The 17,483-nt window shown below is 37.8% G+C and overlaps 1 protein-coding gene across 4 annotated transcripts in view; it reads left to right on the top strand.

Annotated features, from left to right (window-relative positions):
• septin9b (septin 9b) overlaps positions 1-17,483 on the top strand; it is a 127,157-nt gene that overhangs the window by 83,286 nt on the left and 26,388 nt on the right. The window contains exon 1 of one of the 4 annotated variants that reach the window (XM_067459506.1): positions 9,547-9,675. The exons of the other annotated variants lie outside the window; for them this stretch is intronic. The gene's annotated coding sequence lies outside the window, so the exon portion shown is untranslated. Of the gene's footprint in view, positions 1-9,546; positions 9,676-17,483 lie in introns of those variants that run through there. 4 annotated transcript variants of the gene reach the window in all.

Below are 17,483 nucleotides of genomic sequence, written 5' to 3'. Positions count from 1 at the left end.
ATAGGACCAGACTAGAGAGTAACAGCATCTAAAAAATAATAATAATAATAATAAAATATTATATACAGTGCCTTGCGAAAATATTCGGCCCCCTTGAACTTTGTGACCTTTTGCCACATTTCAGGCTTCAAACATAATGATATGAAACTGTAATTGTTTTGTGAAGAAACAACAACAAGTGGGACACAATCATGAAGTGGAACAAAATTTATTGGATATTTCAAACTTTTTTAACAAATCAAAAAAAGTGTTGTTTAAAGTTTGCCACAAGCCACCTGGGAGACACACCAAACATGTGGAAGAAGGTGCTCTGGTCAGATAAAACCAAAATTGAACTTTTTGGCAACAATGCAAAACGTTATGTTTGGTGTAAAAGCAATACAGCTCATCCCCCTGAACACACCATCCCCACTGTCAAACATGGTGGTGGCAGCATCATGGTTTGGGCCTGCTTTTCTTCAGCAGGGACAGGGAAGATGGTTAAAATTGATGGGAAGATGGATGGAGCCAAATACAGGACCATTCTGGAAGAAAACCGGATGGAGTCTGCAAAAGATCTGAGACTGGGACGGAGATTTGTCTTCCAACAAGACAATGATCCAAAACATAAAGCAAAATCTACAATGGAACTGTTCAAAAATAAACATATCCAGGTGTTAGAATGGCCAAGTCAAAGTCCAGACCTGAATCCAATCGAGAATCTGTGGAAAGAACTGAAAACTGCTGTTCACAAACGCTCTCCATCCAACCTCACTGAGCTCGAGCTGTTCTGCAAGGAGGAATGGGCAAAAATTTCAGTCTCTCGATGTGCAAAACTGATGTATGAGACATACCCCAAGCGACTTACAGCTGTAATCGCAGCAAAAGGTGGTGCTACAAAGTATTAACTTAAGGGGGGCGGATAATTTTGCACGGCCAATATTTCAGTTTTTGATTTGTTAAAAAAGTTTGAAATATCCAATAAATGTTGTTCCACTTCATGATTGTGTCCCACTTGTTGTTGATTCTTCACAAAAAAATTACAGTTTCATATCATCATGTTTGAAGCCTGAAATGTTGCAAAAGGTCACAAAGTTCAAGGGGGCCGGATATTTTCGCAAGGCACTGTGTGTGTGTGTATATATATATATATATATATATATATATATATATATATATATATATATATATATATATATATATATATATATATATATATATATATATATAATAACATTTTTAAGTCATTAACATGCCTTACCAATTAAGTTATTCAGCTTCAGGCACAGCAAGGATCATCACATAGGGATATTATTTGAACCACTACCTCACCCCTTCCCCCGCAGTGGCCAGACTGCATTGTGTTTTCGCGATGGACTCAGATGTAAACATTGGTGTTTGGGGGAGACAAAGAGAAATGATTTAGTCGGTGGGGGGTGCAAAACCACCTTTGACCTGCCTTATGGTCCCTGTGTGTTCTGCACATTATGACCTCATGACTCTCAGCTGTCAGCTTCAGAAATCAGAACCGCAGGGTTCATCCAGCTCTAGGAGGTTTCAATTCTCTAGTGATTCCAAAGATGCGATCAATGAACAACACTATTCATGAGAGTTGTGATGTGGTCCTGTGGCGTGAGTAACTGTAAACATGTTAGAAGCAGTGAAGCAGTGCAGCAAATGACCACACAACTGGAATAAATTAACAAACCTCATTACAATACACTCTCTGTCTTTTACTATACCTTAGAGAAATATGCTTTAAAAAAAAATCACATATTTTCGCTTTTAGTTGTTTTTCCCTTTTAAACTCTTCTGTTCCTGTCAGGGCCTTCAAATTCACCTTTATTTATAACGTGTTTTGTTACAGTGCAGATTGTTCAAAGCAGCTGCACAGTGTTAACAGGAAAATAATGCAACTGAATATGATTTGGCTGTACAGCCGCTCTAGAGAAAACGTTGATTTCATCAGCTCAGTTCAATTATCATATAGTGTCAATGCAGGCAGATTAATCAATCAATCAATCAATCAATCAATTAATCAATCATCTTTATTTATATTGCGCTTTTACAATGACGATTGTTTCAAAGCAGCTTCACAGTGTTAAACAGGACAATATTGCAACAAAATTTGATAAATCAGTAATATAGTTGAATATTTAGTGTCCCCAACTAAGTAAGCCAAAGGGTTGCCGGTGGTAAGGAGATATGACTCCATCAGGTGACAGAATGTGGAAAAAAAAACAGAAACCAGGCTCAGTCAGGGTGCCAGTTCTCCTTTGGTTAATGAACTAACAGTGTATGATTATGATTCAGGCAACATTACAGGTCAGAAGTCAGATAAGGGGCAATATTAGGTGGAGGCTGTCCGAAAGCTATACATTTCTATAAAATTATAATAAAGCTTAACGATAATTTCACACATGATCTATTAGCAATTTGTATGATGTACATATTTGGTGCAGAGGCAGCTTAACTGTAGCCTGACAAGCCAGACCCACATTAAGATGTTTGGTCTGGAAACTCACCATACCAAAGGGCTCAATCCGAGGGGCGGGATAAACGGTTGTCTTTCAAACTCCCTCTGCGTGCGATAGGATAGTGCTACAACCAACCAGAGCAACGAAGGTGCAGCAGAGCTCGCTGACTGATTAAACATTCGCCGTATCCGGTCGGCTAAACTCCGAACACATCTTCCCTTTTTAAGAATGACTTCAGTGCCGTTCTTTGTTCTTTTCTCAGAGAAAAGCTTAACTCCAAGTCTTCCAGAGTCGCGGTCAGAGCTGATTCGAAAGACCGCCGCCATTCGCCAGTTTCTGTGTTTACTAGAAGCACGCAAACGCAACTCAGCCGTCGTCATTATGGCCCCGCCCGCTGACTCTATACACGATGTGACTGGGCCGTCCAGATTGTGAGGAATACTGCTCAGAAGGGTATTGAGAGTTCCTTGACGAAATTTGCGGGCAAATTAAATTTGCTGCCGCTAGGGTGCGTCTTGATTTCTAGGCTAGCTTAACTGCTTTCACATAAGATGCATTTTCTGTATGCCACACATACTGTAGTATTTACAGTAGTATTTGGATAAAAGTTAAAGTTACTGAATATTAATTTGAGTATTCTGTTTTACACAGTACAGTTATAAAATATTTCACATACGTATTTCATATTAAAGCAATACATTTATGTTAAAGCAATACATATTAACAACATAATATTCTATATGTAGGACTTCTATAAAGATTTAAGTTATATATTGAGTAAGTGATCTTACCCAAAAATGTAGTATAATTATAAATAAAAAATTGACCTGTCAGGGTTCTGTCAATACGGTGTGATGTATTCTTGTTTGGTTACAGAGCCCTGATGCTCCTACTGTCTTTTCATTGTTCGGGTCCGAGTTCACATGTTTCGTTTGGGAATGGAGCATGGTGTTCAGCAATGTTCCCTCTAATATCTTTTCTGGCTGAGCAAAACTTTTCTCTATTGAGCCAACATTTTGGTCACCTGAGCAAAAACATTATTTATACCAGAAAGCATACGTAAACACACACACACACACACACACACACACACACACACACACACACACACACACACACACACACACACACACACACACACACACACACACACACACACACACACACACACACACACACACCTGGTTCACTATCTTTTTTGGGACTCTCCATGTTGTAATGTTTTTTATACCATACAAACTGTACATTCTATCCCCTTACACTGCCCTTGGAGCAGGGTTTTTTATGTTTTTTGTGTTTTGTTGTTGTAGTTTTTTTAACTTTTTAATGGCAAGTATCCCTAAATAATCCTCTTTTGAGATCAATTATTTATTAGGCTTACAATATAACATAATTATAAAAGCCTATATTATAAAATAATACTATTTGAAGTATTTTAACTGATATTATATCAGTTTAAATGCTTCAATTTGTATTAAAGAATACAAACCTTTAGTAGTAATTAAATAGATCTAAGAGCTAAAAGAGCTAAGTATGTTCAAGGGACATGGGAACTCTTTTATAATTATTTAAATATCTCTGAAACCCAAACCACACACTCACACATCTATTTAAACTGAAGTGTGACTGAGGTGTTTTGAGTTTGCACGCTACACTTGTGGTGGGTGTATAACTGTAAATGTCTGTTTTGTTAATGTGCAGTGCCCATCATCTGTTATTTCCACCACTTAATCAAGCCACTCTTCTTTAAAACATGTTGACGTTTCATTTCACATCTTTGCATTTCACGTTGCCTCTCACTATTTGGACCACAAACATGATTCGCTGCCGCTAATTTTTGAACATCATTCTCTCTATGAAACCTGTAAACTGCATTCAACTGTTCCAACACAATAGCGATACCATCTATAGCAGTTGAACAGAGCACTGCAATAATTCCTCATTTAAAGTACAATCAAATGGATGTCCCCCCTCATTTCAAGTCTGCCGTCTGTGCGGCATTTTATTCGTTCTTTTATTCCTTTCTTCGCAGTTAAGAGGGAACATTCAGATTCCGCCACTTTGGTCTAGTTTGGTTTCAAGTTCTGTGTCTTGGTTTGGCCATTCATTCTCCATGGGTTTGTCTTTTGTTGATCACTGGTCTCGTTGTGACTGTGTGTGGTTTTAAGTTTGCTCTGGCTGTACGCTCTTCTGTCCGCATATCTTGCTGTGTTCTGTGTAGCATGTGGTTTGTGTTTATAATCAGCCATTTGTTTTCTTGTTGTCTTGTGCTCATAATTTAAGTTGTGTTGTCTTATTTTGTATGGACACAAAGTTGGTGAAAGTGTGTTTTGTTTGGGCACATGGCTTGTGATTGTGCTCTCTGGCCATGTGCTCTTGTTGTTGTCATGTTTAGTGTGAGCACATGGCTTGTCATGTTTGTTGCTATGTGCCATGAGCTCGTCTGCCAATTGTCTTAATCCTACCCTTCTTCGTCATTATTAGTTAATTTGTTCTATCCCTCATGAATCCTTATATTTACCGATTCTCCTTGGCTCTTCAGTTACGAAACAAACAACTTTACATTAGTACCTGACATTTATCAATATGGATGTGAGTGGTGGCTACAATTAAATCTCACGTCAGTGTTTTAAGCAAAATCATTTAATTTTGATTGTATAGAAAATGCATATTTTTTTATATTTAGACTAGAAACCAGACAAAATACTAAGTAACAAGAGCTTTTTTTCAGTGCAGTGTCAGACTGTGTGTTATGGCTTCATTGAACCATTGAGACCCTTTAAGATATTTGAAGGTGACAGCTTTACTCTAACTGCATATCATCCTCAAACTAAATGTCCTTCAGTTGTTTAGGACAAAAAATACCAGGGGGAAAGGAAGGTATTAAACTCAAGCCTTTTCCAGAAAAGACAGAGCTGCAGTCTTAAATCTCTGAGGGCCTTAAGAATGAGTCATCCTCAATGCCTTAGTACAAAGAAAGCTGTGAAATCAATTCCATATGCTGTCATTATAAAGCTTGCCTTTCACTATCATATCAAATCTTGCACAGCACACTTCCTCCTCTACACTCTCTTTATCTTTCTGTCTTTTTGTCACTCTCTAAATGTCTTTCTTTATTTTGCTCCAGGGCAGTGATACACCTTCATCTGCTTTCTGATAACTTCCTGTGAGGAAAACAACATAATAATTCTAGAATAGCAAACAATTCCAGTCTAGAATCGTAGGAAGAGGCTGACTATGTGTGAAGAGCAATAACCGGTTAGTATTTGGATGTTTATGGGGGTTATCATGAACAGGAAGTTATGCTGTCAAAACTCTAAAGACCAATCACATATGTATATGCGTAATTAAGATAAGCATAGAAAACCTACAGGAAGTCCCCCCCCCCCCCACACACACACAGAGTCTCTCTCTCTCTCTCTCTCTCTCTCTCTCTCTCTCTCTCTCTCTCTCTCTCTCTCTCTCTGGGTGTTTCTCAAACGGAAGGCTGCATATCTCGGCTGCCACGTCATCAATCGTGCTGAAGGCTATATCTCCATTTGAAGGATCCGGGGAATCATTGGATGTTTTGCGTCCTTTATTCAGCTTGTTTTGAAGGATACATACATCAGACATATCCTTCATGGCCCATTCATCCTTAAATCACCCATAAGCAATTAATCGCTGAGGCTGCAACATAGCTTGGACACTAGCCTGCAAGTCTCAGAAGGACTTGACTAGGAAAGACACAGGCTGCAGGCTTCCATTTGAGATACACCCTCTGTCTTTCTCTGCATGGTCAAGAGTTCCTGAGTAACATAACCACTTAAACTCCATGGACCCTGCACAGGGTCGGGAATGACATTGTCATGTATATAAATTTAATTTTAATTTTAAATGTCTGTGGAGGAGCTATGATGTCATTTGTGGTACCATTTCAAAGATTAGAGTCTCTACACTTTGGCATTTGTTTCACACAAACTAATGTATTTACACTAAATTACTCTGGTGCCATTTCCGCCTGGATTTGGCCTACCCAAATTGAAAAGCCTCCCATTAACTGTTCTAAGTTAAAAATGTTGGTGGCATTTTACAGGAAACCCTTTAAAGTTACATAAAGCACTGCTAAAAGTGATAAACATGTAAATTAGGGGTGTCCATGGTTAACCGATTGACCGATTAACCGTTAAAAATTGCGTAACCGAGTGAAACATTTTGCTCGGTTAAGTGGCGTCAATGACGTGCCTTGAATTTAGTTGTAATATATGTTTGCACCCCTATAGACCGCCAGAGCGCTCCCAGACATTTGTAGTATCCATAGGGTTAGGGTAGTATCCACAAGAAGAAGTCATGACCAGCTTTCTAAGCGGGCAAAGAAAGCGTGGGAGCACTTTAAAAATGAGAGTGACGGGGCGAAATGCAAGTATTGCAATGCAGTGCTTACCGCATTTTTCAGGCTATAAGTTGCTCCGGAGTATGAGTCGCATCAGTCAAAATATGCGTCATGAAGAGGAAAATAACATACGTCGCACTGGACTAAAAGTCGCATTAGGGCAGAAGCAGAGCGCGAGCCGCGCGCGCTGTGCATAACGGATCAGAAGAAAGAACGTTTGAAGTGAGAAACTTGTGAATGACTAGAGAAAAGCCGACGTTACTTTAACTGTAATGAAGAAAACAAAAAAGCTGATCGCGGACTGAAAGCAAGATGGCCAGAGCTGAAGGGACGAGTCCACAGATGCTTGAATTCTCTGCCGGGAGAGGCTCATCAGCCGCGCGAGTCAAACGTGAATCATTCTCGGCTGCATATTTTACTAACGTTACATGCTCTAATCGTGCAGGCGGCCACTCGCATTGCTCGTGAACTGGAGCGCATCTCATCCTAATTTAACGAAACTCAGCGTACGCCTCGCAGACATGAAATAGATCTTAAGAAACTTGAAATGTCTTTTAACAATTTAAAACGAAAAGAAATAGGCTACTCTCTGATTGTGTAATCCATGATGTGCATTTCTCTCTATAGGCGCGTTCACTACGGAGATGGTGGTCGTCAAATTAATAAGCTAAAAATAACCCTGACGCACACTATGGTTAACTGAGTATTAACCGCTAAGGGCCTCGGTTAACGGTTAATGAAAAACTTGAAAACGTGCAGCCCTAATGTAAATATATGTTGTCTAAGCTGTAATAACCCCCCAAAAAAGTAGGCTTTTTTTTTTTTTTTTTTTTTCATAAATTCATTTTTTGAAAGTGTCTAACTCAGGCTCTGTGTGCTCTAGGACCCTGCAGACAGTTTTGGCTGCTTCCACTAAACTCCAGAAAATAGTGGAAAAAAAGAAGTATGTCTGTGTCATGTTGTATGCAAGATTTATTCAAATGGGTCTGAATGGATGACCCCCCTTTTTTCCCCTTTTCCCCCCTTTTCCCCCCCTCCCCCTCCCCTGACCCTGCTACCCCCCTCCACCACCCCCTCCCACTACCATATACAGTGATATAAATGCAATATTCCAGCGTCATTAAATTAATTATATATGCTGGAAGCAGCCCAAACTGTTTATGACTTTTAGCAGTGTTTTATGTAACTTTAAAGGGTTTCCTGCAAAATGACACCAACATTTTGAACTTAGACCACTGTATGTGTGTATGGGAAGCTTTTCAATTTGGGTAGGCCAATTCCAGGCGGAAATCCACCAAAAAAGGGTCTTGAGGTTTAAGTAGATAATGTAGCTTTTCTCCGATGTATTTAGCATTACACATTAAATGCATCTCAGGTAGACTACTTCATGTGCCCTTAAATCATGGTCTGGCTTCTCTTATATTTCCACTGTCTTAAGAAATGGTTTAAAGTTGTTGCCATCTCAAAAGCCTAAATAAACACTGAACATGTGACTGTTGACATGTTGTATCATTACAATCAGTGTAGAATGCAGTTTTATCATTTCTGATATCAGTCTGGGCTGGATGTGGTGACTCTTAGACACATGAAATCGCATTTGTTTGTCTCAGAAGAATAGTTTCAAATTAAAAATGATACCTGGGCTTCCTTTAACCTTTTAAAAACAGGCTACAGATTTTGTGCTGTTTAAAGACTTCTGCATTTTGCATGTTTACATTCTTGTCCATGCAAAAAACACAGACACACATGCACATATCCATTTGTATACAGATGCACACGTTCATCTGTGCGTTGTACTGCTAACAGAGTGATGGGAAAGTTACATTAAATCACTTCCTCTTTTACTGACAGTTTTTGTTGTGATTTATTATTGTTTTAAATGTATGTCAATGTATTATTTGGATTGTTTGCATTAAAAGCATGATAAACTGATTGTAATGCACGGCATGCAATATTTCGTTTGCACAACCCTGTAACATTCTGCTACAAAATTTATGTTGAAAGAGAAAATTCAGTACTAATATTTTATTTAAATTCTAATAAGATTCACATTGAACAAGTGATGCCAAAATAGCTACTCATTTATGTATTAGAATTGTATATAAATTAGTATATAAATTCCTTAAAAACATACTGTATCAAAATTTAATTTAATTTAATTTAATTTGATTACAAATTAAACCTATAGTTTAGCATATAAGTGTAAGTGGATCGGTTTTGTTTAGAATTCTGTAAATAAATAAATAAATTATATATATATATATATATATATATATATATATATATATATATATAATTTTTATTTTTAATTTATTTTATTTTATTTTTAATTTATTTATTTATTTATTTATTTTTTTTACAGAATTCTAAACAAAACCAATCCACCTACACTTATATGCCACTACTAATAATTTAAGGGCTTCTTATACAGAGACACACAATGTTAGGTGATCATGGGTGATACTTTTTAAAAATTTTACTTACATTGTTTTTATACTGAGCTATGATATTTTCTGTTTACTCTTCCTTTCACCTAGCCCTCACAAAAGGTCTCAGACATTATTTTATGAAGCCATTATCCTTCCCTTGCACTGCACTGCACAGTAAAAGTTTGGTCCCCAAAATGTAGGCACCCCCCCCCCCCCACACACACACACACACACACACACACACATTCTACTATAGCTGAATGAATGGGTGATGAGTGCTGCTTGGCTGCTCTGTGGTCACATGACCCTAGAGTGGGCGTGGCTGCGAGTCCAGCTGGTGTTGCAGGCTGACTCAGGCACAGAGAAAGAGGGACAGAAAGAGAGATAAAGAAAGACAGCAAGAGCTACTAAACAAAGGGTGAGTCACTATCTGCTCTCCATGTTCTCTTATGTTAAAACAGACCTTCTCTGCGTGAGTTTTACATCTCTTTCCGGAGTCTCGTTCAGAGAGGCCATTGATTTTATAGAGCTACAGAGTGGGTGACGTGCGTGCGTGCGTGTGTGTGTGTGTTGCTGCATGCACAAGTTTCCCAGGTGTCCTGTGTTCTTGCCAGTGAGGAAAGGAAGCAAGTGAGAGAGAAAGAGAAGAGGAGGTTTTGGCTAGCGTTTGTGGGGGTTTTGTACTATGTTTTAAGACCTCTCTTTCTCTTGTTTGTCAGTGCATTAAAACAGATGATAAGCTCAGTGAACCCCTCCTTTACTTTTCTTCCACCCCCTCCCTTTCTCTCCTCCTCCTGGCCCTATCCTTTCTTTGTGTGGGGTGTGTGTGTCATCGCCAGTGTTGGGGGTAATAAGTAATTGGAGTTACGTAATTAGATTACTTTTTGAGTAGCCTAACTAGTAAATTAACACATTACTTTTAAATTTACAACAAAATATCTGAGTTACTTTTTCAAATAAGTAAAGAAAGTTGCTTTGTTTTCACATTTATTGACTGACACCTCTCCTGTCCCCATGTTGAAAGAAGTCAGCTGCAGAGGTGTGTGTGTGTGTGTGTGTGTGTGTGTGTGTGTGTGTGTGTTTGCATGCGCTGTATAAACATGATGTCTTCAAAATATTGATCAAATATTGATCCTATCTAACCCTACATCAACAGAAATATTATTTATTCATTATTATTGATGTAACAATCTCAATTTCAAAAAATGTACCCCATGACTGGTTTTGTGGTCCAGAGTCATAACACAAATATACTTTATGTATTAAATCTCACTTTAATAACCAATGTGTTTGCAGTTGACCTTCGATGTTTCAATTCATCAATACCAATAAGCAAAAATAACTTCAGATAAACCTCACATTTGTGTTTCTTTTTTTTAAATGGCTGAAGAGTGTTTAACTTTCTTTTCTTGCATCCTTATCTTCTGCCATCCAGAAGCGCAGCACAAAGGTTTGTTTGACTGCCTGGACCCTTTACTGTAAAGCAGTGAATTTGGGTTTTCTTCAGCCTGAAGCTTATTCATGTTCATTACATTTGCCCAAAATACTTTTGTTTATTATCAGTATTAAAACATAACAAGCCCAGCCTATAGGAAAAAGGAATAATGTAATAGTAATGCATTACTTTTAAAAGTAACTTTCCCCAACACTACTCTGTTTCTACCATCAGACATGTTGATAATCAGTCCTTCTAGTTTACTTTGGGCCCAGCATCCCACATGTTCATACTTGTGTGTCAGCTGTAGACATTCACGCTGAGTTTATTATAAATATCCAATCCCCATTTATTTTAATGGCCTCCTATGTTCATTCTCTTATTTGTGCGTTGCATGACAATATAGTTTCTGTTGTTTCATTTTAATTGTCAAGTTAATGGACCTGTTTGTAATATTCAGCTCAGATCTGTTCTGTTCCTCTGTTTAACTTCTCATTCCATTTGTCAATAAGTGTCAGATTACTTCCAGTATTATTATTATTATTATTTTTTTTTTTTACAGTAACAGCATCTAGCACACAGATCTTTCAGATGTGTTTGTGCTTGGTTAAACCAATTACAAATACTTCTGTCATATTCAGTTACATGAAAAGGTTATACGATACTTGTTCAGCAGAGTTCCTTTTTTTCAGATAAAACACCACATCCTCATATATCGACCCAATTTTTTCACAGCAAATCCTTCCACATCTGTAGACAATCAGATATTTGGATTGACAAGTCTGCCCCTCTCTGTCACTTCAATTTAAGATGCCTTGTTTGGTTTAAAAGTCAGACATTCATCCTCTATTAAGCTTCAGATAAACATTTATATACATTATAGTGCCGTAAATATGCATTGATTTCCTTGTGACGGATCTGATTAGAAATGACATTTTGCAATCTGGGCAAAATCACAATTTTACAGTGTTTTTTCAATCAGCTCTTTTGGTTCTCTGCAATTGTCTTTGCCTACAGCACTCACACAGGCTATTTTTTTTTTTCTAGAATGTTCTCTGTAAAAAAAAAAAATCTGTTTTTTAACACCCTTCGTCACCATCTGCTTGTGGCATGTAATGGCAAAGGTTGAATTATCAAGGGACGAGCAGAATGAAAGATGAGTCCTCCAGTAGCATTCTTCATGCTGAGCACCAGAGTTCAGTCTACAGATCAACATTGTGTAGTTTATGGTTGCATCTGGCTTTTAACAGGACTTGTGAGGTAAACTAGCTGTGCACAGCTCAAATCTGATGGAAAAAAGAATATCTTGAATACATGCCTCTTGGTTTGGTCTGTGGAGTACCTTATCTAGGTTCTGATATGGTTGTGCAATGGCAGCTAGTGTTTGATTCATGCTGTCAAAGGAGTCCAAATTTACCTCATGAGACACTGAAATGAAAAACGACACCAATATTTATTGGATTACAGTACCCTTCTGGTTGTTTCAAGTGCTCAGGAAAGAAACATTCTGTTTCCAAAAGATTATTATACTTGGGCTTCTTTAGATTTTCACAAGGATTGGTGGGGGTCGTGGGACATTATACACATCATTTTGAAATCAATATTTACAATTTACAACAAAAGCAGCCACATACATATTAGCAATAAATGCCTCCCCCAAGCCCCTGACCAATTCTCCTTGTTACGCCAGTCAACAAAGAGACAAAATAACAACTGAATTTTAAAATTAAGTTTGTATAATTTGTTTAATAAATACCATTATTAAATTCTTTATTACATAGAATGTTTTCAAGCCCACAATTTATTACATAAAAAAGTCAGGTTTCCCAGCAATTATATACTTACTTTTATTTATATATAAGGCACTGTTAAGTTATATTTTGTGCTTTTTCACATCCCATATTTTATCTTTTGGATTTTGAATATTTTTTTCTTCCATATTAGACTACTGAATAGATCTACAATGGCGAAGTGTAGTAACTAAATCTGTATTACTTTGCATTGACTTAATTGCTAATTGACTCTATGGGACATGATTTGAACGGGCTTCAGTCCAAATATCCTCAGAGCTGTCCAGTTCATGAGAAACAACCAAATCTTTACATAAATTATAGTTCACTAGATTGTTTTTTAGTGATTGTCCTTTCTTATGAGACCTGGGGTCAATGTTTCGCTCTTTTGTCTGATGCATCTGGTGAACACATGAAGCAATATGAGGATCATCCGTGTCTTCCATCTGGTGCTTTTTACGTGAACGTTTCTAGAAATGCTCCATGTAACGCAAGGCTCCATATATCTGCTTCAGTCAAAGAGAGACATAAAACTTTATTACCGCTTCCTCCAAGTTCATCCTGGATCTGTGGAAATGGCCTCTTGTACTTTCCAACTGATTTTCTAGATCTGGCTATACATTGTTTCATACACTTATTCAGTGTCACAAATTGATGATTTACAATCAGTATGTATGAACTTGAAAAGATCCTACTTCTGCCATGAAATTTTTTCAACACATCTATAGGAGCTAGTGTCTAAAATGTGTAATAGATAATTCAGCATCAGTTCTGCCTGACTTTCCGTGCACTTATTACGGATGTTTTTTTTATTTTATGTCTCTGAATTATTATACATTTGGTTACTCTGTTGGGAGTTTTATGACATATATTGTGGTATCAAAATACGTTGGTATTTAGCTGGTGTATACAAATTGGTATCACTTCCTTCCTCCTTTATTCTGTTGTTCTTTCACTTTTCACTAAGAACAGCCTTAGCAGCATCTATGTTCTTATCCTAGCATAACTGAGAAGTGTTAAATACAAATTTAGGGCAATTGTCAGGACTACTATAGGCTTCATTGGCTGTTGACACTAATTGTTAGTTCTACAAATGCTTTTCATTCAACTGATTTTGAATGTCTGTTGCCAGACCAAAGTCCAGTCACAGGGGCCAATATTCCACAGACAACTAAACATGGGCAAATTCCCAACTGTTCTGGGTCAGAATAAAGGCAGAATTAAATTGTATGTTGCCTGTGAGGAATTAATTGTTAGATGGCCTTGTTTCAGTGTTTGCCTTTTTCTGTGGCTTTATGGTTTCTGTACAGGGTTGGATCAGCTTCAGAAGGGGGACACTCAAACTCTTGGGTTCTTAAAATGAAAACAGGAAATCAACCATGTCAGATTTTCGATTCAGGGGGAGAGAGAGTTCTCTGTGGTTTTACGTGTCTTGAAAAACTCACTGGAAACATGAGACCTGCGGAATACTGAGCTAGAGTTGGGGATTTTCTAAATGTTGTAATTTTCAGAGAGGACAAACCCGGTCATGCTTGCATATTGATGTCTTTGACCAAACGGCAAAATACTAAATTAAAAGCATGTTCCAACTGACAAACTATTCCGAATTTACGATTTGAACAGCTTTATAAAGAAGTGACATAAAAAAGCAATATCATTTCTAAAACAAGAAATACATTAGAAACATAAATGGGATATTTAGCTTCAAAAGCAGAATGTGCATGTAAATTTGCTTGCATGTATGTGCAGGGACACACTTTAGCGGTAGACCCTATTTCCTGTTTGTTAGACACATGCTAGTGAAAAATATAGGCCACAAACTTTGCATGAGAGACAGGATACCTGCCACTGAAGGCACATCTTTTTGGAACTGTCTTGCATTTTTTTTCTGTAAAGCAGCGTTATGGTTTGAAAGCTGTGAAGATTGAGATTAAATGACTGACTGAGGTTTTGGTCTTGTGTATTAGAGTCCAGAGTGGGCTGATCATGATTAGAGCTCTTATGTTGCGTGTGGCATAAACAGGGTCTGATCTCCTCTGGAAATATTTGTCAATACAATATTCTTGGCTTTACAAAATGGTGTAGGTTTTATATTTGGTTTCTGAATTTTGGAACTGAAAAACATTTTTTTTGTGTGATTTCATCTGATTTCAGGTTCTACCACTTAGTTCTCTCCAGCGCTGGAAAGCTTTTCTAAATCTAACATGGGTCCTAAAGCTTTTTTCTGATCAGAGCCTTTGCTTATAAACACTTCCAGTGATATTTTATGAGCTTTTCTCTTTTTTAACGTCTCTCAGGCATCTAACTTTCAACAGTCTTTTTTCAAATCACCCTCTTGCTCGTTCTTCCTCGTCTCCACCATCATACGCCCCCTAATGCTGATTGACTGCACGTTTGTTGTTGTGTCATTCTGACCAACTTTCAAACAGCATTTTTTGCGTTTTTCTTTTTTTCTAATATCGCTTACCCCACCTTTAAGAAACAAAGCTTATTTTGCATACAGATTTTATAATTTAAAGGTGCAGTATGTAATTGACAGCTAGTGGTTTCAATGGGTACTGCAATCCAAATTCAAAATATCGGAGAGTTCCCTCGCCCCCTTCCTCATCAGACTCGATGCTCACTTGGGTTGCCATATTAATCACACACACCAAGACTGAGCGCAAAAGACGATGGAAGGCAAGGAGACTTACACACTGTTATTTGAGGAGATGGTTTGTCCACATTTTAATATGCTCCTGTTAATAAAGAGTTTTAGGGGTATGCCGAGGCTTTTTAGATTGGGTAGAATCTGCAATTTCTGACCTAGTTCGTCTGCTGCCTTCCATGGCATGGCATTAATTTGGCAGTGGTTCATGTAGGTTGTCTACAAACCAGAAGGTTGGTAGTTCGATCCCTGGTTCCACCTCACCAAGTGTTGAGGTGTCCATGAGCAAGACACCCAACCCCAGCTGCTCCCGACGAGCTGGATGGTGCCTTACATGGCTGACATCGCCGTTGGTGTATGAATGGGTGAATGTGAGGCGATATGTAAAGCGCCGGATGGCCATAGGGTCTGTTGAAAGCGCTATATAAATGCAGTCCATTTACCATGGAACTTTGTTTTATACCAACTGATAACCCGAGGTGTCAAAATAATATTGGGTAAATTGGCAGTGGGCAGAATCACACAGACCAAAACAAAAACAGACATTCTGACACAGAATGCACATTTTAAAGCAGAATTATTGGCTGTAGCATTTTGTGTTTTTTATTGTTTTTTAAAAAACAAGTATGTTAACATACCATATTTCATAAATATCTACAAACATATAGTATTTTGATGCTTTAGTTATATAATGAAATACACTTTTTTGCTGGCTGGTAAATCAATTTCAAAATCTGAACAATCTCAACAAAAAATATATTTTTTCTTATCCTAATTTTTTTATCGCAAAATACCTACAAAAAGGCGTGTACAGTTTATCTGCATATTGAGGTGGAAAAGGAGAGGGTTTTTTTTTTTTTTATATCTACCAAATTATTTAAATTTTAAGAGGTCAATTTTACTGTTTTAGTGCATTCTTTTATCTTTATGTGGAGTTAGCTACAGTCTACATATATTATTTTATGCTTACTGAGCATTAATTTGATGAGTTTTGTGTTTGTGGATGTTTGTGTTTTTGAATGTTGAAAAGGCTCTTTTACATATCTTCAAAGGATAAATCAGGACTGACGAGGCAGAATCTTTTAGTCACATCATTTGTCTGAAATACAGTAATATTGACACTAATCAAAATATGGCATTTAGCACTTCGCATTTTATATTTAAATACAAACATGCTTAGTGTGTCTGTGTCACTGTCCCCTTTCCTTTTCATGCCTCATTTTGTTTCTTAGCAGATGGCAAACAACAGGTGCTGGCATCACCTACTTGCAGGGCAGCACAGTCATGTAATCAATGGCTCAAATTATGTTGGTCTGTGTATTAAACCATAATTAACTTGGTTGCATGTTGGGATCACTCTGACCCACCAAACCAGCAAAAATCAAACTGACTTTGGCATACTCTGGACATGCAGTTTGCACGGACGATTTTCCCTCTGTCTTCTCAAAACTACAGGCTAAACTTACATAGATAACATTCCACTTTGGTATTAAAAAAACTGTGGTTTACTCAAGGTTGAAGTGTGGATTTCACATGTGATTAACTGTTGGGTTAACATTTGAAAAATATAGGTCACAGTAAACCATGAGGCTTCCCTGAGGCGAATGGAAATTTCTAGGCCTCAATGGTGAAGCTCATTGATGGGTTAGGTTTACCTAGACCCATCATTTTATTTTAATTGGCTTTAGGAGTTTTGCCAAAACTCCACACAAACTGAAAGACTGCATTAATCATGCAGTGTTTGGAGACAGAGGCTAAGGGTGCTTTTACATCTCTAGTTCGGTTTATTTGGTCCGAACCAAGGGCAAACAATTATACATTGTTGCATTTTTCGGCTTTTTTGGTTCCTTTTCACACCACACTGATTGCTTTGGTCCGAACCAGTTGAAACCATATACAGTAAAAGAAATGGACAGAGCTATCCCATTGACTTCTACGGCATTAAGTGATGTCAGTAAAGGAGCACTCACTTCCTGATGGCTGAGCGAACTGCGCAGGCTCAGACTGAGCTTGACGACGTAGATGTGACGTGAGCCTCCTGTCTGACAGCTGTAGGTCTTCTAGTAGTTGTGGAAAGTGAAAGCTGAATCCCGTTGTTTAAATATTTTCTCCTGTTGCTTTTGGCTCACTATGGGCTTCTCTCCATTCTTCTCCCTTTGACTTTATGTCTCCACGTCCCCCCGACTGTCTCATAGACAGTAAAAGATTGCCTGCGTGCGTCTCCTCAGGTCTATACGGTAATTTCTCAACTGTGCGACAGAGTCGCGTTGGTTATGACGCAATAGTTAGCCTATTTTTACAAAAACAGCTTCTACGGGGCGATAGTGTAAGATACAAGGTAATGGAGCCTTTTA

Source organism: Pseudorasbora parva, chromosome 12 (genome assembly GCF_024679245.1).
Source record: "Pseudorasbora parva isolate DD20220531a chromosome 12, ASM2467924v1, whole genome shotgun sequence".
NCBI classification, from domain to species: Eukaryota; Metazoa; Chordata; class Actinopteri; order Cypriniformes; family Gobionidae; genus Pseudorasbora; species Pseudorasbora parva.
The sequence above is the reverse complement of the archived record's forward strand: the minus strand, read 5'-3'. Positions and strand labels throughout refer to the sequence as shown.